The 23,509-nt window shown below is 35.2% G+C and overlaps 1 protein-coding gene across 2 annotated transcripts in view; it reads right to left on the bottom strand.

Moving 5' to 3' along the window:
- Positions 1 to 19,795, bottom strand: part of DICER1 (dicer 1, ribonuclease III) — a 95,347-nt gene extending 75,552 nt beyond the window's left edge. The window contains exon 1 of one of the 2 annotated variants that reach the window (XM_003756574.4): positions 19,691 to 19,795. The gene's annotated coding sequence lies outside the window, so the exon portion shown is untranslated. The remainder of the gene's footprint in view (positions 1 to 19,690) is intronic. The other variant, XM_023504598.2, reaches the window with a different exon arrangement.
- Between the last annotated feature and the right edge of the window lie 3,714 nt (positions 19,796 to 23,509).

Below are 23,509 nucleotides of genomic sequence, written 5' to 3'. Positions count from 1 at the left end.
AAACAGGGGGGTACAATGGATGGATAATAAAAACAAAGTTATGAAAAAAACCATAAATTTTTAAAACATATATATATAAAGAGCAGAAGTTCAGAAGCTGATATACAAGTAAGGCAAATTAGGTATTTTTGTGGTGATTTTAAAAGCCAAACTGTACAGAACACAAGTTTTATTTCACATTTAATCCTTTTTGTTTACTGAAATGGTCACAAATACTGATGTTTACATTTAGAATAAAAATAAAGGAAACTATTCTTAAATAGTATTGAAGTTAATTATTTTTTGCCTTTATTGAGAATATTTATTATAGATTTATTGTATTCACTAACAAATTATATCTAGAACATTTACAAATCTGCAGTTATTCAAAACCTTCATAATTGCACACATTAGGCCTCTCTCACACTGCAAAATGCAGTAAATCAGAGAGATATTACAATTAATAACATTTACAAATCTGCAGTTATTCAAAATCTTCGTAATTCTGAACATATTAGGCCTCTTTCTCTCACTGAAAAGTACACTCATCAGAGAGATGTTACAATTAATGACATTTGTTAGGTTTAAATAATAAGTCTGATGGACAATCTTTGTTATCTTTTTTTATGTTGTTTAGTCATTTTTCAATTGTGTTTGACTCAATAATTCTACTTGGAGTTTTCTTGGCAAAGATTTTAGAATGGTTTATTATTTTCCTTCTCCAGTCATTTTATAGATATAGAAACAGAGGCTAATAGGGTTAAGTGACTGCTCTAGAATCACACAGCTAGTGTCTGAGGCCAGATTTGAACTCAAGAAAATCAGTCTTCCTGACTTCAGGCATGGCACTCTATCCACTGGGCCACCTAGCTGTCCATTGCCTCAGTTTCCTCAAATGTAATATCTAGAAGGGATATTATATGGATCAAACAAAATAATATTTGCAATACACTTAGCATAGTACCTAGCACACAATAGGTACATAATTAATATTTATTTCCTCCCCCCTTCCAACCTCTTTAATCTTTGCTTCCCTATCTATCAGCAACTCTTCAGCAATCTCTACTCTTAAAGATCTGCCCCGGGGGGGGGGGGGAACTTAGAGATTAAGTGACCTGCCCAGGGTCATTCAGTGAGTCAGCACCCTCATTATGGCCTCTACTTCAAACTGATTATCCAGAAAATATATGACTGGAAAAGGAAGTAAACTAATCTTGCACAGAGTATACATAACTTAGAAACACTATTTAGAGAAATAAAAATTAAATTATCTCACACTGATCAAACTGGCAATCACAAAAGAGGAAAATTACAACTACTGGAGGGGCTGCTGGAAAACGAAAATATAAATGTACTGTTGGGAAGCCATAAATTGGTCTGGCCATTCTGGAAAGCAATTTGGAAACTAGGTCCCAAAAGTCCCTAAGTCATGATCCTCTGACTCTGATCTCATAAGCAAAGTGATCAAAGAAAAAGAGAAATATTCATATGTACAAAAATAGTTACAACATCTCTTTTTGCAGTAGTAAAATAATTAGAAACTAGGGGAGTGGTCTACCCAGAAGGGAATAGTTAAACAAATTATGGTATATGAATGTAATGGACTACTAATATGCCAGGGGTAAAAAATGACCAAAAAAAAGGTTCAGAAGAAATTGAGAAGACCCTTATGAACTGATGCAAAGTGAAGTGAGTATAGCCAGAACAATTTATACAATGACAGCAATATTAAAAAGAGACAATTTTGAAAAACTAGAATTTTTATTAATGTAATGACAAACCACAATTCCAGAGAACTGATGAGGAAGAAGCATACTACATACTTCCAGCTAAAGGTGATGTACTTAAAATGCAGAATGAGAAATGCATTTTAGGATATGGTCAGTGACAGAATTTGCATTATTTGAGTATACTATACTTATGTTAGGAAGGTTTTCTTTTTTTATGGTTGTCTTGCTCAGTGTTGGAGGTTGAGAGAAGCTGGAAGGGTAAGAACACAATAGCTTCTTAATTGGAAAAATTCTATTAAAAAAATTTAAGCGAATATTGACATTAACTAAACCTCAAAATCTCCATGGATGGTTTACAAGAAGATATAAAAAAGGATTACATAACAAGATAGGCATGAGTGTTGAGATCTGTATCACTGCAGGAAGTACCCACATGGTTTGAAATCAAATCCATTGAAGTGTCCAAAAAAAAAAAAAAAAAAAAAAAAAGGATGTGCCTTTGAAAATTAAAGTAAGGATTTTGTTTACTAATAGTGTATTAAATAAAAGCAGATATTTCTAAAAAATAATCAAAGATTCTCCCTTTCTTCTTTACTTGGTTTTTTCCTAATAGACAAAATTTATACTATTTCCCATATAAAGTATATATTTTAGATATCAACCCTTAGGGTTGCTCCCATTTTACCTTATCTGCTCTTTACTAACCTCTCTAAATGAAATGCTACTGGAGAAACACTTCTAAAATGAATGTGTTAAGATTAGATAAACACTAATTTCTAATCTATAAATACACAACCAAGGTCAACTACAAATTCAACTTATTTCAAATGTCCTCACTGCTAAACAAAAATTATTTTATTTCTATAAGACCTTTGTCCCGAATTTCTATGATCTTTAAACTCTTTATCATAAATCTACATATTCACTCCTAGACTCCTACCTCCTGAGCTGAACTGCTTTTTAAATGCTTAAAAATCACTTTTTTAAAAAATTACATTTTATTTTTCAATTAATAGGCTTTAGTTTTCTCTCCCTGCTACCTCTCTCCTGACCTTAGTAAAAAAAAAAAAAAAAAAAAAAAAAAAAAAAAAAAAAAAGAAGAAAGAAAAGAAAAGAAAACTCTTGCAACAAACATAGTCAAGCAAAAATGCATAACCACCCTGGCCATGTCCAAAATTATCTATCTCGATCTTTGTCAGGAAGTGGGGAACATTTATATCATTGGCCCTCTGAAACATTTCTAATTGCATTCTTGCCATTATGTGAGAAGTTTCTCCCCCCCCCCTCCTCTTCTTTTCTTCCCTAGTGCATCCTTTTCCTCTCTCACTTTCCTTTTTCCTTTTAAGATCTAAGAATCACTTCTGATGCTTCTAATGAGTCCTGCTGAAAGAACATCTGGCAGTACACTTTAAGAAGTGACTTCAAAGACCCTCATTAGAATGAAAACACTTCATCCTTATGAGTCTCTTCCAACTACTCACTAATATTTATATTTTTTAGGTTTCTCCTTATTCCTTTGTCTGTATTTCAGTTTCCACTAAGCTCTGGTTTAAATATCAAGAGATTCATTTTCCCTGATTTGGAATAATACTCATTTTTGCTAGATAAGTTATTCTTGGTTTTAAATCTACATCTTTTATCTTGTGAAATACTATATAGTCCAGGGGCAGCTAGATGGTGCATGATTAGAGCACCAGCCCTGAAGTCAGGAGGACCTGAGTTCAAATCTGGTCTCAGACACTTAACACTTCCTAGCTGTGTGACCCTGGGCAAGTCACTTAACCCCAATTGCCTCAGCAAAAAAGAAAAGAAAAAGAATATTATAGTCCATCTATTCTTTCATGGCAGTAGAAACTAAATCTTGTATGATTTTTCATGATCATGAACATGGCTCTTTGATAATGACCTCTTTCTTTTTGGCTATTTTTGGTACTCTTTCTTTAACATGTAATCTCTCAAATTTGATTGTATTACTACATTCCTAGTAGTTTTCATTTTGTGCTTTATCTTAGGAGGTGACAAGCAAACTCTTTTGTTTTCACTCTGCTTCTAAAAAAGTGGGGCAGTTTTCAATCATGATTTCCTCAAATATGACATCTAGGTTCTTTAAGCTAGTACAAATCTTAAATTAGGTCTCCTTACTCTGTCAGAATTCTCAAACATGTTCTTGAAGCCTACATGTGGTCTACAACAGTCCTGAACCATATTAAAATATAATTAGAAAATATTAGGAAAATACAATAAAACATAGATAGTATTAACATACATTCATCTAAGCTGATATGTGTCCTGCAGAGATCCTTACAAATGGCTTAGTGTCCCATGTTTCTATTTGAGTTTGATAGCACTGTTTTAGAGCAGTTGTTTTTGTAATATTGAATTATCTTACATTTTCTTTGATTTTTTTTCTTTTGAATTTTAATATTTTTTAATTTTAATTTTTCTTTTTATTTTAATATTTCTTTTTGTCTCATGGAGTCTTTAAGTTTGTTTTGATCTGATCCAATTTTAGGGATCTATGTCTTGGATAAGGTTTTGTACCTCTTAATTACTAGTCTCTATCATAGCTCTCATTTCTTTTTCAGTTCTTTCTTCTATTACTCTCATTTCATTACTAATACCTTTTAAAAATCCCAAATCAAACAAATATTTATTAAATGACTACTACATCAGGCATCATGCTAAGTGCCGAGGATACAATTAATAACAAACAAGACAGTTTTTATCCTCAAGGAACTTATAATCTAATAGAGGGAGATAACACACAAAAGAAATCGGGAAAGCAGGGGACAGAGTAAAGAGAAGAGAGTACTTGATTCAGGGGCATTTTGTTTTTTGGAGTTGAAACAAGGAATGGTAGCAGAATGTAGTGAACACAGAAGTCCAGTTTCTATAAACTCTATAAAGGAAGGCATTGGGAAGAACTTAGTTCTCCACTATTAAACTCTTCAATCAAAGGAGAGAGAAGTTAGTCAAGATTTTAGTTAGCAACATAGTGATGGGATTAGAGGTGATAAGCTTAACTTGGGAAGAACATCTTATTCCTTAAGAGTTGAAACCAAGCACCATTTCTTCTAGAAATTCCAAATGATCTTTTGAGTATGTTACACTTTCTTTAAGGTTTTGCATACAGATGTTTTGAAGTTATTTTCTCCTTCTGACTTTGTGTATTGGGCATCTCTAGTCTCATACTAGCTTTTTCTTGTTTTTTGTTTTTGTTTTTGTTTAGTCATTATTCCAGCAATAGGCTCTGGGTGAACTGGAATTGTAGACCTAATTGGAGAGTTCTTTCAGGGATGAATCTATGATCCTGGCATTTCTGTAAGATCCCTTTGCAATGCTTTCCTAGGCAGGGGACTAAGTCCAGGATCCATTCAGAGTGATTTTGGGCTGAGAACCACTAGGCATTTAGTTTGTACTGAGTCCCAGATTGGCTGGGTCAGAGCTCTAGGCACTAGGGAACTGTTGGCTCAGGGGAAGCTGGATACTAATTCCACTGTACACTCTCCAGGGGTCCTCAAACTACAGCCCGCGGGCCAGATGGGGCAGCTGAGGACATATATCCCCCTCATCCAGGGCTATGAAGTTTCTTTATTTAAAGTCCCCCAAAACAAAGGTTTTGTTTTTACTATAGTCCGGCCCTCCAACAGTCTGAGGAACAGTGAACTGGCCCCCTATTTTAAAAGTTTGAGGACACCTGCCCTAGGCTGTCCTAATTCAGAGCCCTGGAAAACCTGGGAAAATTCTGTGTTGAGTCAGAATTAGTAATCTGGACCAGAATCAATAATCAACTCTGGATACCCTCACACTGCTGCCAGAGTTCAGAGCTCTGACGATTAAATTCATAATCCCAGGCTTTTTCCCAATTATTCTCCTGATCACCTCCTTATAAGCCAAATATGTAATCTTGGACTGGAGAAATGAGTCATTGAAAATTCTCCTTTAATTTTCCACTCACTACTCAATCTAGCATTATTCTCAGATCATTATTATGAAGTAGTTGTGTGAAAATATAGCTGCATTATATTGCTTGTTCCTATTTTACCACCTTGGCTCTGTTCATCAACTGATTTTTTGACAGTTCAAACAGTATATAACATAAGTTATATAAGTTAAACTCAGTAAGTCCAAAACAGATTCATTATCTTTTCCCACAAAACTCTCCTCTTTTCCAAAATTTTCTATAAGCTAGCACTATCTTCTCAGCCACCCAAAACTTCAATCTGACTGCCACTGACTCCTCATTCTTAATCATTTCATACATACAATCCTTTGCCAATTACTGTCATTTTTAACCTTCACATCTCTCATATATACTTCCTTATCACACAGCTCACCCAGTCAATATCTTAGTTCAGGCTCTCATCATATCTTGTCTGGAGTATTCTAACAGTTCTCTAACTGGTGTTCTATCTTGAATTTCTTCTTTTGGAACCGTGCCTCTAACTAGCTGTCAATATGGCTTTTTTTTTTTTTTTAAGTGTACATATGGCTCCCTATTATTTCCAAGATTATGTTCTGTTGACATATAAAGTCCATTATAACTTGGTCCTTTCTTATGACTTCAGTCCTCTTATACTTTATCTCCCTCCATGAACCGTACAATCCAGATACTCTGGCCTACTTTTTAGACCAGTGTAGTACAAACACTACATTCTTGTTTCATATCTATGCCTTTGCAGCGTGGCGCTATCCCATGCCTGAAATGCTCTACTCTTTCACAGCAGCCTCGTAGTTTCCATGGTTTCTTCAAGGCTTTGCTCAAATCTCACTACGTGCAAGTTTCGTTTCCCCATTCCCCTAGCTGCCAGTATCCTCCCTTTGAGATTATCTTTCATATACTCTGTATGTCCTTATTTTCATGTATTCCTCATTACAATGTAAGCTCCTGGAGCACAAGGACTATTTTTGGCTCTATTTTTATATCCCCAGAATTTTATGTGGGACATAGAAGGTGCTTAATAAATACTTAACTCATTCCCTAGACTCATTCACTACTCAGTAGATAAACCTACCACCTGTATCATTAGGGGAAAAGATGGCATCCTTTGGAAGTTCCCCAACTGCCTCTATTCTGCACTTCAAAAAACACCTCTACAACTTCACCCAGGGTCATCTCCGATCATCCTGATCTATATAACTTCCCAGTGGATCCAGATAGCTCTGGAGAAAAAAGTGAAGCTGAACTTTGCACAGCTCACCCTCACTTAAACTCAATTTGCTTGCATGTCATGATATCACCTCTCTGATATCATGGTATTCTTCAAGAATAAAGGACATCCAAAACAATCCCATTTTTTTTTTTTCTCTCCCCTGGTTTTTCCCTTTTGTTCTAATTTTTCTCCCCCAACATGATTCATGAAGCTATATTAAAAATAAATAATTTTTTTTTAAAAAAAAAGAATGAAAGACAAACAACCTCTGTGAGTAGAGCTGATGCACAGGGGATTCAAATGAAACTAATCATTTGGGCAACTTTGTTTCTTTCCTTTTGCCTTTACTTCCTTCCTTCCTCACTGCCTCTTCACTTTCCCTTTTGTCTGTATAGGGTATCATATCCATACCTGCAAGTGTTCTTGCAAAGGGAATATTAATTTTTTTTTTTGAACACTGAAACCCCCCAAGGTATCTTGGGGTTTAGAACCTGGATTTCTTTAAGAACCATGCCTTAAACTCAATTCATTCAGGATTTCATAGGTAGGCCAACAATAGGTCCCAAACCAAGCCCCAATTGGTCAAGGTTTGGGATTTGACTTTGGGACTTTAGGACTCTGATTTACAGTGAATGAAAATAGCAATTGTTTCTGTTTTGGGCAGAAATCCTGAAGCTCTTCTCCCAGAGTAATTATTTTTTTGACTGAATAAAAAAGAACATTCTTTGCCTCAATTCCTACCTAGACTGAATGAACATTCTTACCACAAGAATCAGGTGACTCTAGAAGAAAAAGTGAGGCTTGTGACAATGCACAGCTCTTGCTCACTTAAATTACATTCACTTGCATATCATGGCAGTACCTTCCTGAAGTTCTGGTCCTCTTCAAGAATAAAGGACAAACAAAAACATCATCTCTTTCTTCCTTTGCTACAGTCTCTGAGGGAAAGATAATTCTTTCCAAAGTTTCTATATATAACTTTCTCATCACCTAAACATGCTTTCTACTTCATTCTGAAAAATTTTCCATTTGACCCCCATATTTCCTCAAATAATGATCACCACAAAACTATTTTAAAAAGAATCAACCATCTACCAGAGTTCTTATTCCAGGACCCAGGAACTTAAAAAAAAATCTTAACAGCATTTCAAAATAATTGGGTTCCACTGTAATCTTATGTATTCTGTGCATTTAAAAACCTTATCTTAAAAGGGTTTCATGGGCTTCAGCACATGATCCGTGGCACCATAAAAATTAATCTCTGATCAATACTCACTGCCTCCATTTACTCATTTTTCAATCCCTACAACCTAGTTAGCAATTCTACACTAAGAAATGTAATTCTTACTCATTTTTCAATCCCTACAGCCTAATTAGTAATTCTACTCTAAGAAATGTAATTCTTTCCAGTGATCTCAACTGCTAAATCCAAAGTCCTTTTCAGTCTTTATGCTCACCAGGCTAGGCATGGGACTAAAATGCGCATACCATCCCTGCCTTCAAGGAGTTTATAATCTACCAAAAAATCATATTCTAGTCACAGATAAGTTAATTTAAAAAAAAAAAAATATATATATATATATATATATATATATATATAAAATGCACAGTAATTAAGGTGACAGCACAAAGACCAGGAACTTAAAGAATTAAGATTTTTTTAAAGAGTTATTTGAAGACTTCCCTCAGTATCCTTTGCCCATTTATCATCTATTACTAGGTTTGTAAATTCTGAATCATCCTTAATCTTTTCCTCTTCCTTATCTTCCACACCCAATTCCTTGAGCAATTTTGTCAACTTTACTTCCAGGATACCTCAGTTAAGCCAACATCACTACTCCCCAGGCTATAAACAGCCTTTTGCCTGCTTTCAGGCTCTTCCTCTCTCCATTTATCCTCCAAAACAATTTTTTTCTCTTCCTAAAGAAAAGCTCTGACCATGTCACTCCCCTACCTAAAATAGGTTTCAGTAGTTCCTTACTACCTATAAGATAAAATACAAAATCCTCAGTCTGATATAAAGATCTTTGACAATCTGGTACTAACCTATCTTTGCAGCTTTATTTCATTTTATACTCAAGTACTCCACATCTGACATTCCAAGTATCCTATTCATCAAACATACCCATAGTAGAAATGAATTTTCTTCTAGAAGTCACACCCACCTTAAAGCCTCAGCTCAGATGCTATCTCCTTAGTGAAGCCTTCTCTGATGCGAGTCAGTGCTCTGTCTCCTCAGATTACTTTGTACACAAGTAAATTAGCAGTTTGTTCATACTAAACACAACATTTACTAGACAAATTGAAATGTATAGGGGACAACCCTCAGATCACATAAAAGAAATCTGCTAATCTCTCTTGTATTAAAAAAAAAAAAGCTTTTGTTTATCCCAGTTTGTCTCTTCAAACTATTCTATTTCCTTTCCTTATAAACTATTCTATTTCTTTTCTTCCTGATTACTTCCTCACACTTATAATTTGCCTCCAATCTTTCTCCCTTTAATCCAACCTATAAACAACATGTGACAAATACGATATGTATATATGCATATGTAGAGAAATAGTTATGTGTTTATACATATTCTCAACACATATTCTCAAAAACAGGCCTAGTTCATTTTTACCAGCATACCTTGGTTCAAATTGACCTGCCTTCCAAATTAGAATACTCTTCATCCTTTCCTCTAAACCAAGCATATTCATTCTTCAAAGTCCACCAAAATCCCTTACTTCTTTCTCTATTATACCTTCCACAATTATGCTGATATATTCTTAAACAAAAGAATTGGCTCTAAGATTTTAATAGACATTATTAACATCATCTCCATTATTTTCTTCAGTCTATACAATCAACAAAACAAATCAAGCTTTGATTTGAGGTGTTTGCCCATTTCTGAGGTGTAAATGCTTACAATGAAAATGTAACAATCAGGAAGGTCTGGTATGATCAGGCTTCAGCATACCCAACCTCCCAATCCCCCCACCACATACACACACTTAAACACCCTTCCACATCTTAGCATCTCTTTATCTATCCCCTCATTTCAACAACTAAAGCACTTATTAATAAGCTTACCATTCCATTGATAGTCATATACTTTCTTGTATTTTTAATTAACTTTACATGTTTCTCTTCTCTCTTCAGCAAGACTCAAGGGTACCAGGGAAGGAGGAGGTGTGTTGATATTATGTATCTCTGCATTATCTGTATTTGTTAAATATGTAAAAGAACCCAAGATTTAAAAAAAAAATTTTTTTACAACCCATTACTGGAATATATCTATGATTATATCTATCCTGTGTACAGAAAAAAAGACAATGGATCAAAGTTAAAAAGAAGGAAACCAATTTTCATTTACAAGGAAGTGAGTTTTGTATTATAGGTCTTCTATTCAATGCTTGCTTTTCAAGTATACTATCAAGGGAATTCACTCTCCAGATATGGTATGATCTCTATGATTCCTTCTAGACTGAAGTCTAAATCTATATTTAGAAGGATTAACAGTAGGTATGAGAGCAAGAGGAATTTGTATGGCATCAGATTTTTGGGTCTACCATTTTTAAGGGATACATAGGGTCTGACTGTATTGCAAATCAAGTTACTATATAGCAATACTGTGCACAAATATGCAGAAGTTTATTTTCCTATTAAACCTACATTGTTAGTAGTAAGCAGAAGGAGGCATAACTAAAGTTCACTTAGAGCATTTTAAGATCTAAATATTAATTCCAATAAATAGATATTACCTTTACTACTTTACAGGTGAGAAAAGCTGACTTACAAGTTAAATGTGTTGCCTACAATCATAACTAAAAAACACTTCAGCTTTAAATTTCATTTGCAATATGATGGATGATCTAGGGAACTAATAAAAGAATGCTAGGGTAAAGAAAGTTAAAATTAAAGAGTTCATAAGAATAAAGATTACTACCTCAGGCCAAAGCTGACAGCTCTCTGATCTCTCTGTCTACTTTTGTCTCCACTTTGCAACCACCCTAAGGAAATCAAAAAAAAGAACTACTGCAATAAACAGAAGACCAACTGGCAGAGTATTTTATAAGCTAGGTTAATTTTAATTTCCTTCATGTACTAATATCAATACAGTTGACAGGAAACAGGCCCTGGTCAGCTTCTGAAATGGATGTTGGAAGCATTTAAAAATATTCTACTTCAGCAGCTGCCTTCCTGGCAAGGGGTCAAGTCTTTTTCTTTGTTTTCAATAGGACCCAATCAGAGCTGTGCAGATTTCATACATTCAATGAATACTAATGAAGCACCTACTACATGCAACATACCGCATTGAGAGTGCTAGAGAGATAGACAAGATTCTTGCCCTCAAAGAGGTCAATCTAGTGGGTTTTTCTACTGAAAACCAAATGTGCATGGCAGTGAGGAAACACATACAGAAAGTGAGACAGTCCTTATCCTCAGAGCTTACATTCTTCTGGGAAAAGATAATGCCTATTCACATACAAGTAAATATAAGATAAATGCATAGTGGTGGAGGGTAGGGGGAATATGAGAGAAGGAAAGAAAGGAAAGTGAGTGAGGATTGTGGAGGAGGGGAAGTCAAAAAAGTCCTCTTGAATGTGGTTCTCCAGCTGAGAGTTGAAGGCATGCAGGGGTTCCAAGAGGCAGAGATGAGGAAGGAGGGTATTATAAAAATGAGGACAGTCTATGCATAGGCAAAAAAGACAGGATGACATATAAAGGGAACAGAAAGTAATCCAGTTTGAATGGACTAGAGAGTGTTTAAAGGAGAATAATCTATATAAGGCTGGAGAAATAGGCTAGAATCAAATTGTAAAAGAATTTAAATGAAAAACAGAAGTTATCTTTTATTCTCAAGATAACTAAAGAAAACTGCTGAAGTTTCTTGAGCACTGGAGTAACATATTCTTTAAGACTCTCAATTTAACAACTATGTAAACCAAAGTTAAGAGGGAGGACAGATTGGATGCAGAAAAACCATTTTAACTGTCAAATCAAGAGATCATTAGAGCCAGAACTAAGGGTGATTGGGAATAGAAGGAATGGGACATATAAAAGAAACACTGAGGTAGTAAAATCTATAACATTTGGTACAACTGATTCAATAAGAGAAGTTAAGGGAGCAGTGAGAATGAAAAGTCCGGATGACTGCTAGGTTGTAAACTTGGATAATTGGAAGAATGTTGGTGTCCTTCAAATCAAAGAACACTTAATAAGCACTTAATGTGTGTCAGGCACTGTGCTAAGTGCTAAGGAGGAAAAAAAAAGGAAGCAAAAATATTGCTAAATCATGCCCTCAAGAAGCTTAAAACTTGGGGCAGCTAGGTGGCACAGTGATTAGAGTACCAGCTCTGAAGTCAGGAGAACCTGAGTTCAAATCTGGAGTCAAACACTTAATACTTCCTAGTTGTATGACCTGGATCCCAATTGCCTTAAAAAAAAAAAAAAAAAAAAAAAAAAAAAAAAAAAAAAAAAAAAAAAAAAAAAACTAGAAGCTTAAAATCTAACAAAGACAATAACTATGTACAAATAATAAATGTTAAGATAAATTGGAGATAATCACAGATGGAAAATAATAACATAAAGAGCCCTTGGAGAAGATGGGATTTTAGATGAAACTTAAAGGAAGTGAGGAAGTAGAGATGAGAATGAAAAATAACCAACAAAAAGGTCATGGGTCAGGTGAGTGTCTTCTCAGAGGAATAGTCATGAATCTTATTACTAAATTAATGAGTAACTGAAGAAGGATAAAGTGTAAGAAGACAGGAAAGGTAGGAAAGAAACAGTTGATGAATGGCTTTAAAAAGCAGAAAAAGGATTTTATATTTGATTCTAGAAAAAGAAGCTACTGAGTTATTTAACCTGGGAATGAGGGAATATTTTGACTGCTGTGTGAAGCATGGACTAGAGTAGAGAAAGCTTACAGAGAGTAAAACCAAAAGTTAGAAGATTACTACAATAACCCAAGAATGAGGTGATGAAGACTTGTACCAGGATGAGGGCATTGTCAGTATTAATAAGGGAGCATATAGGAAAGATGTTTTCAGAAAAAGGATAGTTAGAAGGGATACATTTAGGTAGAAAGATAAATTCAGTTTTGAATGTGTTAAATTTGAGATGCCTATGATTCCTATAGGGTAAGATGTTCAGATGATAGCTAGGGACACAGGCCTGGACCCTGGGAAAGCGATGAAGCCAAGATATGAAAATGTGGGAATTATGAGATTCCTGGATCCATGAGATTAGCAACAGAGTAATGCGGAGAAATGAGAGATCAGGAGAAAATCTTGGGGTACATACATGGAATGAGATACGGATGAGGCTCTAGCAAAGGAGACCAAAAAAAAAAAAAAAAAATCAGTCCAACAGGTAGGAAGGGAACCACAGCACCTCAGTAATATGAGAAACCAAGGATGAGAGTACTCAAATGGAGAAGAGATGTTCAACAGTATAAAATGCAGAAGAGAAGTGATGAAATTTGAGAACTGAGAAAAGGTCATTGGATTTAGCAATAAAAGGGTCATTAGTGACCTTGAAAAGGAAAAAAGTTTGTGTTGAATGGTCCAGAAGGAAGCAACATAAGAAGAAGTTGAGAAATAAGTATAATATGTAATACTCATTCTTCTTGGTTATAAAGAATGTCAATATATGGCTAAGATGACAGGAAAAGAAAATGATAAATGTTGGATGACAAGAAAAGAAAATGATAAATGTTGGAAGGGATGTGGGAAAACTGAGATAATAATACATTGTTGGTGGAATTGTGAATACAACCATTCTGGAGAACAATATGGAACTATGCCCAAAGGACTATCAAACTATACATACCCTTTGATCCAATAGTATTTCTATTGGGCCTATATCCCAAAGTGATCATAAATAAGGGGAAAAAACCTACATGAGATCATAAATAAGGGGTAAAAAACCTACATGTGCAAAAACGTTTGCCACAGCCCTTTTCATAGTGCTAAAGAACTGGAAACTGAGTGGATGCCCATCAGTTGGAGAATGACTATATAAGTTATAGTATATGAATGTTAAGGAATATTATTGTTCGATAAGAAATGATTTCAGAGAGGCCTGGAGAGACTTACATGAACTGATGTGAAGTGAAATGAGTAGAACAGAGAAAACAACAAGGTTATATGGAGAGCAATTCTGATGGACATAGTTCTTTTCAACAGCAAGGTGATTCAGGCCAATTCCAATGGTCTTGTGATGGAAAGAGTCATCTGCAGCCAGAGAGAGGACTGTGGGAACTGAGTGTGGATCACCACATAGTATTTTCAGTTTTTGTTGTTGTTATTTTCTTGCATTTTGTTTTCTTTCTCATTTGCTTTTCCTTTTTGATCTGATTTTTCCTATGTAGCATGATAATTGTGGAAATATGTATAGAAGAAGTTTAATTATATAAATATATAAATATATGTTTAATATATTTATATATATAAATATATTAAATATATATATATATTTAATATATAATCCAATATATGTTAAATATATGTTTAACATATATTGGATTACTTGCTGTCTAGGTGAGGGAGAGGGGGAAGGGAGGGAGAAAAAAAATTGGAACACAAGGTTTTGCAAAGGTGAATATTGAAAATTATCTATGCATATGTTTTGAAATTAAAAAGCTTTAAGAAAAATAAAAAGAATGTTAATGATCTTTAATTAAATATATGCCATTGAATGTGAGATATAACTCAACTTGTCCTATCAAGAAACAATGGTTAAGTATTAGCACTAAAGAAACCAAAGTCAAAAACAATGACTAAGTCTAGATAGGAGTTAAGGATCTAGTTAATTCTTAATATTAAAAAAAATAATAATAATAACCTATATTGACATAACACTAGTTTCAGTATTATCTGCCTACCCTTCAATTCTAATTATTGCCTAAAATGACTCTGAGCATAGTCTATTCTATCATGGAACCTATCTATAATCCAGACTATACCAGAAACATGTGTATGAATAAGATTTTCAAGATGATTCATATTAAAAGACACTAAACATAAGATTTCTCTAAAGAAACTTTTCATCCTTCAAAAGAAATATCAATGTTACATGTTGGGATTAATTTGTATCAAAGATGAGTTTATTCTAAACAAAGTACTAATATTTCAAATCCAAATCAAATTATATTAACATTTGAGTTTCTTTGGTTTCAGTAGATTAATTTTGACCACGTTAATCATTCTACTAAAGTTTACAAGTACAAAATTCCACTTATCACTTATTACATACATCATATGGCACTAAAAACACTTTATCTTTAATCACTTTAAAATGATCCTTTTTTAAATGGAAAAAAGTTTATCTAATTATTTTGATTGAGAAAATCACAGTCTACCTGTTAATTCCAAGTCTATCTATAAATATCTTAAGAAGGAAAATCTATCAAGTAATCTAACTTTTGTTATCATTTGATCATTTCAATTGTGTACAACTCTTGTAATTCCTTGGGGGAATTTTCTTGGGAAAAATACTGATTTTCCATTTCCTTTTCCAGCTGAGGAAACTAAGATAAATAGGGTGAAGTAACTTGGCCAGGATCACATAGCTAGTTGTGTCTGAGCCTGGATTTGAATTTAGGGTCCTAATTCCACTTCATCACCAAGCTGTTAGTTAACCTTATACTTTTATATATTACTCCTGGAATAGGCATCACTTTTCAATAAAGGTTAGAACATTAGTTCCATAGAGAAAAGTAAATTCCTTTTTAGATTCTAGAAATCTTTTCTAGGTATAAGACAAAGAATATATCTCAAAACATATCTCAATTAAACTATCCAAACAGAATCTTTACTTAACTGTGTTGTCCCCCCTATTCCTAGTTTTCTGGGGGGAAAAAAGAAATTACAAGGAAACAAGCATATGTAAGGAATTTTGCTTAACCATACACACAAAACCATCAAGCATATCCTAGAGACAGTATGCGTACTATTAGTAAAACTTCATTAAGACTCCAGTGAGGGCATTATTATACCCTCTTTACAATTCAGAAAGCAGGGCTCAGAGAGAAGTGTATATTTAGCATTGAGCTAGGAAAAGGTTGGGAATTAAACTTTGGTCCCTCTGGCTCATGGGTCTTTTCCCATATATGATTCTGCTTCTTGAAACATGCTAAGGAATAAAAAACACATTACAAGGGAAGAGAAAAGGAACTGTATGCTACAGACAAAAACAAAAACAAGAAACAATAGTTCTTAGTATAATATTAAAGAGATATTACTTAGTACAATGATCTTGAGCTGTTAAGAAAGAATCATTCAATATACTTTTTAAGAAGACAGGAAAGTACTGCCATAAAATAAAACAAAAACATTGATGCTTAAATTGATCAGCTTTCAGTCATCCAGGAAAAAAAAAATTGGATTTCCCAAGCATTTCAGATAGCTTAGGTATTCTTTTAATATGCTGACTGGTATTAGCAGTTGAAATCAAATTAATCTATTGCCAAACTTGAACCAGTAATAGACAATGCCACAATATTACTGACATGTGGAACACACTGACCAGTACATTATAATAGTATAAGCAAACCCAAGTCAGGAAATTCCACTTTTAACAACTTTTGGCCAATAGTCCAAGACACACATCAGATTACAAGATCAGATACATATACTCATTTAAGACATGAAGAAGCAGAAGCCCCGGAAAATGAAGTGACTTGTTCATGGTCACTTAACAGCATAGGCAAAATTTCTGAATCTTATTTCAACTAAATGATCCAAAGTATTCACTAAAAAGTACAAAGGCTCAAACAATAATTTAGGTCATAATTTGCCTGTATGGACTCTATGACAAGATTCACTCCTAAAATCCACTCTCTTTCTTACAAATAAATGGAAATGGCCACAGAAGGAAGCATACCTGAAAAAGTGTAAGGAATTAATATATGAATCTGTAACTACAGAAATATAGTTATTCATCTTAAAGTTTCTTGAAAGCAATCTGTTTCATTTTTATCTTTGTATATGCAATGGCTAGCACAGCGCTTATCACATGGGAGACATTTAAATGCTTACTGAATTAAACTGAACACTACAACACAATAATAATTGATACCTTAAACTAGTTAAAGAATACTATGAGAGATCTGAAAATAAAAATGTCTTGTAAACCAAAACTAATAAGATTAAACTCATTACCAAAAACAATGTAGCTAAAGAATATATGTACCATACTGATAATTATACTTATCAGCAAAGTACAATAGTCAGGAGAATTAAGTTCATTTTCAGTGATATATACTATAGTATCTATCTATACTATCTATAGTATACTCTATTCACAGAATTTCTGAATTAAAGCAACTTTAAAGAACATCTTACTTACTTTGGTGGATCCGTGATTTCATCAGTGTAGGTCTTTCCTCCACCAATGCAGATCAAAACCTTTCCATGCCTTCTCATCCTGTTTGATTCTTATCCATGTCTTTCCATAGATCCTCTAAAGAGAATCTACCCAACTTACTGGAGGCCTTTTTCTTATTCTTTTAATATCTCAAAGGGTACCAATGTACCACTACTTCTTGAAATTGCAGGAGTTGTAAGTATGAAAAGAAAAACCCTAATCTGTACAAGACATGTGCAGAAAAAGCAATGAAAAAAAATTCTTCTCTCTTCACTAATTCACTTTTTCCAAACTCTGATCAAAAGGTAATTTGGTTTTAAGAAAAAGGCCAATATAAACTCAGCTAGCAATCAACAAAATGACTTATTAATTTGCAAGGCTATCAATAATTATTATATTGCTTTCATCCTTGAAATTAAAATGGTTTATGATTATTACTAATCTTTAAAATATAATCATGCAACAAAAATCATTAATTGCATACAATAAAAAATTGTTAACTAGCATTAAAAATTCAGACTGCAAAATAAATTGAGGGTTTTTGTTTTGATATCAGTCTCCATAAATATTAAGAAACCCTTCATCACAAATAAGTTTATTCCTCAGATTACTTGAATTATTTTAAGAAATACTCAAGGCTTAATTCTTTTAAAAAAATTACTTAATAAGTAAGGTTTACTTCAGTACTGCCAATATCACTATTTCAATTCTTCAACAGAAAAAAAGGAAAAACTGCACATATTGTTTGTCTTTAGAACTTACTTTATTCCTGTCTATTTATGAACTTTTATTTACTATGCAATTTACTCCAAACTAACAGCTATGCTAGATTAATGAGGTAAAGGGATAATTTTAAATATTAATGAATCCCAAATAAATCTTAAAAGCCAAAGTGACCAGAATAAGAGAATAAGCACTTTATAAAAGTATGCCTAAAATTTAATATATTGGTTATACAATTAACAAATGTCTGATGATCAACTATAATTTCTTTCCATCTATCATCATATATCATTTCCATCTATCTATCATATATACATTATATATGGTTCAATGGAAAAAGGGTTTGAACCTAGCTCTACCTGCTAAATGATTCTGATTAAATCACTTAATCTCTCTCATAGTCTCACTTTCATCATCTATAAAATGGAAATACTTTTTCATAGAGTTTTTCCTATGAAGCAATTTTTAAACTAAAGAGCTACATAAACATGAGTTACTACTATGAAAATAAGGAATCACAAATTTAATGGGTCTACATATTTCTCTAAAGGGCTTTTTCATAAAGGATAAATTATCTATTAGCATACTGATTCCACTAATTAAATGAAGGTACTTAAATGCAACATACTAGAATTTATTCAATTAAGTATTTACTGAGAACCAATTATATACTTAAAGCACTGTTTTTAAAATAGTCAGAAAAATATTAAAGATGCATTTAATTGGTGGGCAACATGACCAAACCGAACACTTTAACAAATCAATCCAGCATTTCTGAAAAAAAAAAAAAACAAAACAAAACAAAACAGTATTAATGTTCCTTTTTTAGGCATCCATTTCCCACTAGGAGGGGAAAAAAAGGCCTTCTGGGATTCAAGACATCCCCAGCTCCCCTCAGAACAACTGATAAGAGGAGGAGGAGGGGCAAAAAGATGGCCTCTACCCACCTGCCAGTCAGGACTCTCCTTGGTCATCTGCCAACACAAACAAGCTTTTCACTCTAAATGATATCACTGCCTCAACCTTTCCTTCCAGCCCTGTCATTTCTCAAGATCATTCCTGCTCGTTTTAGGCAAAAAAGGAATAAAACTGAGGCCAATAATGGGGTTAGAATAATTAGAGGGAAAGGCGGAGGAGGATGGATTGGAACTCACAGCAGGAGACGACAGAGACTGGATTAGGGAATATCTCACTTCCACGACAAAAAGGTTTTTTCAATCAGTTGTAGCAGGATTGATGGTTTTAAGTGCTTTAACGGTATCTATCGAAGGAAGGATGAGGGAGAAGAGTTCTAAGGAGGATGCGGCATGGCTAAGGGGTTTTTGTTTTTGGTCTCCCACTCCCCTTCGTGCAAAGACATTTTGCAGAAAGGCCGCAGGCTCCATCCCTGGTTGGTTTTTGTTTCTCTTCTTTTCCAGGGGGATGAACGGTACAGGAGAGGGGGGAGGGGATGGATGGACCGCACAAGGAGCGAGGGGGGGAGGACGAGCCTAGGGAGAAGGCCGCCAAAGAAACGGATCCCTGCTCTGGCCAGGCCCGCGAGGCCACGGCCAGCCCGAGGGCGGTACGGAGAGGGCCCCGGCGCCGGGGGGCGGGGATGGAGGCCACGCGCGGCCTGGCGCGGCCCAGCCCGGCCTGGCCTGCTCCAGCCGGCGGGAAGACAGGCCGCTTCTAGGCTGGTTGGCAGGCAGGCCTGGCTGCGCGGTGCAGTCACCCCTTTACCGTGGTTCATCAGGGGCCGGCCTTACCTGCAGGATGGGGCGCAGAAGGGCTCCGGGAAGCATCGGACCCCGATCTCCAGACTTCCCCCTCCCCTGGGCCGCTACAGCCCGAGCTTCATTGTGCCGCTGCCCGCCGCCGGCGCCGCCGCCGCTACTGCCGCCGCCATTTGCTCTTGCTCGCTCGCTCGCTCGCTCGCTAGTCGCCGCCGCCGCCTCTTCCCTTGGCTGTCAGGTTACTCCATTCACCTGGGCCTGGATCAGCCTCCGGCCGCCGCCGCCGCCGCCGCCGCCGCCGCCGCCGCCGCCCCTCCCCGCTGCACTTGCGGAGACAGCGCAGCGGCCGTAACCTGTCCCCCGCAACTCCCAGCGCCCAGTCTGCGACAGCAGCGCAAAAAGGCTCTGAGAATATCACTGCCTCGCGGCCACCACCACCCCACCTCCCACCGCTTTACTTGCTCTCCTCCCTTATTCTACAGCCACTCACAGACCCCCTGACTTCCCTCCTCACTCACGCAGTCACCCCCTCCTTGTCCTTCTGAGAACGAGCTTGCGATTGGCCGAGGCCCGGGGAAAGTGGCGAGACAGAAGGGCGCGATGTTGGAGTACGGGAGGAGGTGTTTGCGGCCCTGCATGAGACCGGGGACTAATCTAGGATAGGAGCCTGGAAAGCTAGGCTAGTGCTGGGCACTGTCGGACTGTGCTAGGGGCGGTCTCCCTCTTGAGTTTTTGGTCATCTAGATTTCTTTTCTCACTCCTTGCCACTTCCCTAGAGTGCTTAAATGGGTAACAAAATTGTACGAGAGGTAGAAAGGCGCTCAGAGATCAATCAGCTGTCGGTCATGAGGTGCCTGTTATGGATGTGCCAGGCACTGGGAATACAGAAACACCCCTCCCCCCCCCCAAAAAAAAAGTCTTCTGTCAAGGAATTCCCGCTCTAATCTTGAAACCGGTGAACATGTTTTGATAGCTTGATAGCTGCATTTGAAAAACAAAAAAGTTTCCTTCGTAATCTGCTGCATTTTCTGCGTTAATTTAAAAACATTCTGAGGAGTCCATAAATTTTACCAGACTACAAAAGGCAACTAGGACACAGAAATGGTTAAGAATTTCAGGCTTCAGGAGTTACAAACTACTGGGGCAGCTAGATGGCGCAGTGGATAGAACACCAGCCCGGAAGTCACGAGGACCTGAGTTCAAATTTGATGTCTGACACTTTGACACGTCCTAGCTGTGTGACCCTGGGCAAGTCACTTAACCCCAATTGCCTCAGCAAAAAAAAAAAAAAAAAAAAAAAAAAAACTATTATAAAATAGCAGTTATCAAAATCAGTTATTACTAAAAAAAAAAAATAGAAATCAATGGTACAGAGTAAACAAGGGAAAATCAGTAACAAATAGAATTCAACAATTCAATGTTATAAAAAGAAAACCATAAATAGAAAAATTCTAATTTTATTTAAAAAATAAACTTCTTGGAAAACTGAAGAGCAGTCAGGTGGTAATTATAGTTAGACCAGCATCTCACACTACATTCTACAATATTAGTGGCAGGCCTAGTCTCAACATTTTAATAGTTCAGATCCTTTTTTTAGGATGAAAAGAGGCACTCCCTAAGTCACTGGACAGTTTACAAAAGGAAGCTTATTTAGCCACAATATAACGTAGTTGTCTTTAGAAAAACAGAATATAGTGATTGCTAAATATGGAGATCTCCAGACCTCCACCAAGTTAGGTCCTTTTGAATCCCCCTTACCCCTTGGTATGATCTTTTATGCCAGCAGGTGATCAGAAAGTCTTGTCCCAATAGAAGCTACCAGGAAGCTGACTTTAGGGAGACATGGCCTGAATCTTGCTCTATGCCTAGAAGAATCAAGTCTTGACTTGTCCATACATGAGGAGATGGTATTATAACAAGAAGTTCAAAATGGATAAATGACTTTAATATTAAAGATGGCACCATTAAAAAATAGAAGAGAAGCAGATTATATACTTTTCACAGCTGTAGAATACAGGCAATTACATATGATAAAATTAGTGATTTAGAGTACATGAAATTGAAAAACTGCTGAACAAACAGAATTAATGCATCTTGAATAAGAAAAGAAGTGGTCCAATGTAAAAAAAAAAAAAGTGATTTCTCAGATAAGAGTTGGTTTCTAAAATATATAAATCATTAACAGAAATAGATATTTAAATAACTAGAGATGCATATGTGACCAAAAAGTCCCACATATGATAAACCCAAAAATCCAAGGTCAAATAAGGTCAAAATGGGTACATGATTTAACATAAAGAATGGTATAATAAGCAAATTAAGAGAACATGAAATAGTTATCAGTCACATTTAAGGAAAGGGAAGAATTTAAAAGCAAAGAAGATACAGACAGCATTAGAAAATAGAAAATATAATTTTTATTACATGAAATTTAAAAGGTTTTACATAAACCAAATCATTGCAATCAAAATTGTAAGGAAAGCAAAAAACTGGGGAGAAATTTGCAGCAAGTATTTCTGATAAAAGGCAAATTTCTCATTTCTCAAATATATAGACAACTGAGTCAAGTTTATATATAAAAAAAAGTACAAGTCATTCCCCAATTGATAAACAGGAAGTTTTCTGACTAATCAAAGCTATCTATACTCATATATATATATATATATATATATATATATATATATATATATATAAAATCACCACTCTAAATCACTCTTGATCAAACAAATGCAAATTAATATAACTTTGAGATATCACTTTATATCTATCAATGTGACTGATATGACAAAAAAGGAAAATGTTCACTATTGGAAGGGATGTGGAAAAACTGGAATACTAATACACTGTTGGTAGAGTTGTGAACTAATCCTACTGTTCTGGAGAGTTATTCTGAAAGGGCTATAAAACTATGCATACCTTTTGATCTAGCAATACCAGTTCTAGGTCTGTATCCCAAAGACATTTCAAGAAAGGGAAAAGGACCTATTTGTACAAAAATTATACGACTGCAATGGGATGTTATTGTGTATAAGAAATTACAAGCAACATGATTTCAGAAAAAAACTGGAAAGACTTATATGAACTGATGCATAGTAACGTTAACAGAATCAGAAGAATGTTGTAAACAGTAACAGCAATATTAAAGGATCCAAGATAATCACAAAGGACTAATTATGAATCATACCATCCACCTTCAGAGAAAGAACTGATATTGATTGAATACATACTGAAGTTATTTTTTGCTTCTTTTCATTTCTTTTCTTTTATTCAAGTCTTTTTGTACAAAATGACCAATATGGAAATGTTTACACAATTGCACATGTACAACCCATATTTGATTGCTTGCTTCTCAGGGAGGGGAGGGGCAGAAAGGAAGGAACTATAGAATTTAGAATGGCATTATTAAAACTTTAAATTAAAATGTTATAAAAATAGAGCAATAAAATTTACTTTAAAATGAAGACCTAGATTTGTCCAATCCCTTCAAATACTTATGAGTAAACCTAGTTCTGGAGAATTAAAATGACTTGCCACATAACCCATAAATGGAAGAACCTTTGTTTCAAACTTAGATCCACCTTCTTTCAAAACCAGGACTCTCTACCATACCAACTTCTAATTCATCATGCAATTTGCTTCATCCTAAAAAAGAATCAGAGTTTTAAAATATTAGAGCTGAAAGAGAATATGGATTGTCAGAGCTAAAAAGGATCTTAAAATCATTAGAACTACAGAATGTTTAAGTGGGATCTTAGACTTATAGGATTTAGAATGTTAGTGGTAAAAAGGACTTTAGAGATTTTTCTCCCGACTCTTAGAAGAAACTGAGTTTCATCAAGGAGAAGAGACATC

This window comes from Sarcophilus harrisii, chromosome 2, assembly GCF_902635505.1.
Source record: "Sarcophilus harrisii chromosome 2, mSarHar1.11, whole genome shotgun sequence".
NCBI classification, from domain to species: domain Eukaryota; kingdom Metazoa; phylum Chordata; class Mammalia; order Dasyuromorphia; family Dasyuridae; genus Sarcophilus; species Sarcophilus harrisii.
The sequence above is the reverse complement of the archived record's forward strand: the minus strand, read 5'-3'. Positions and strand labels throughout refer to the sequence as shown.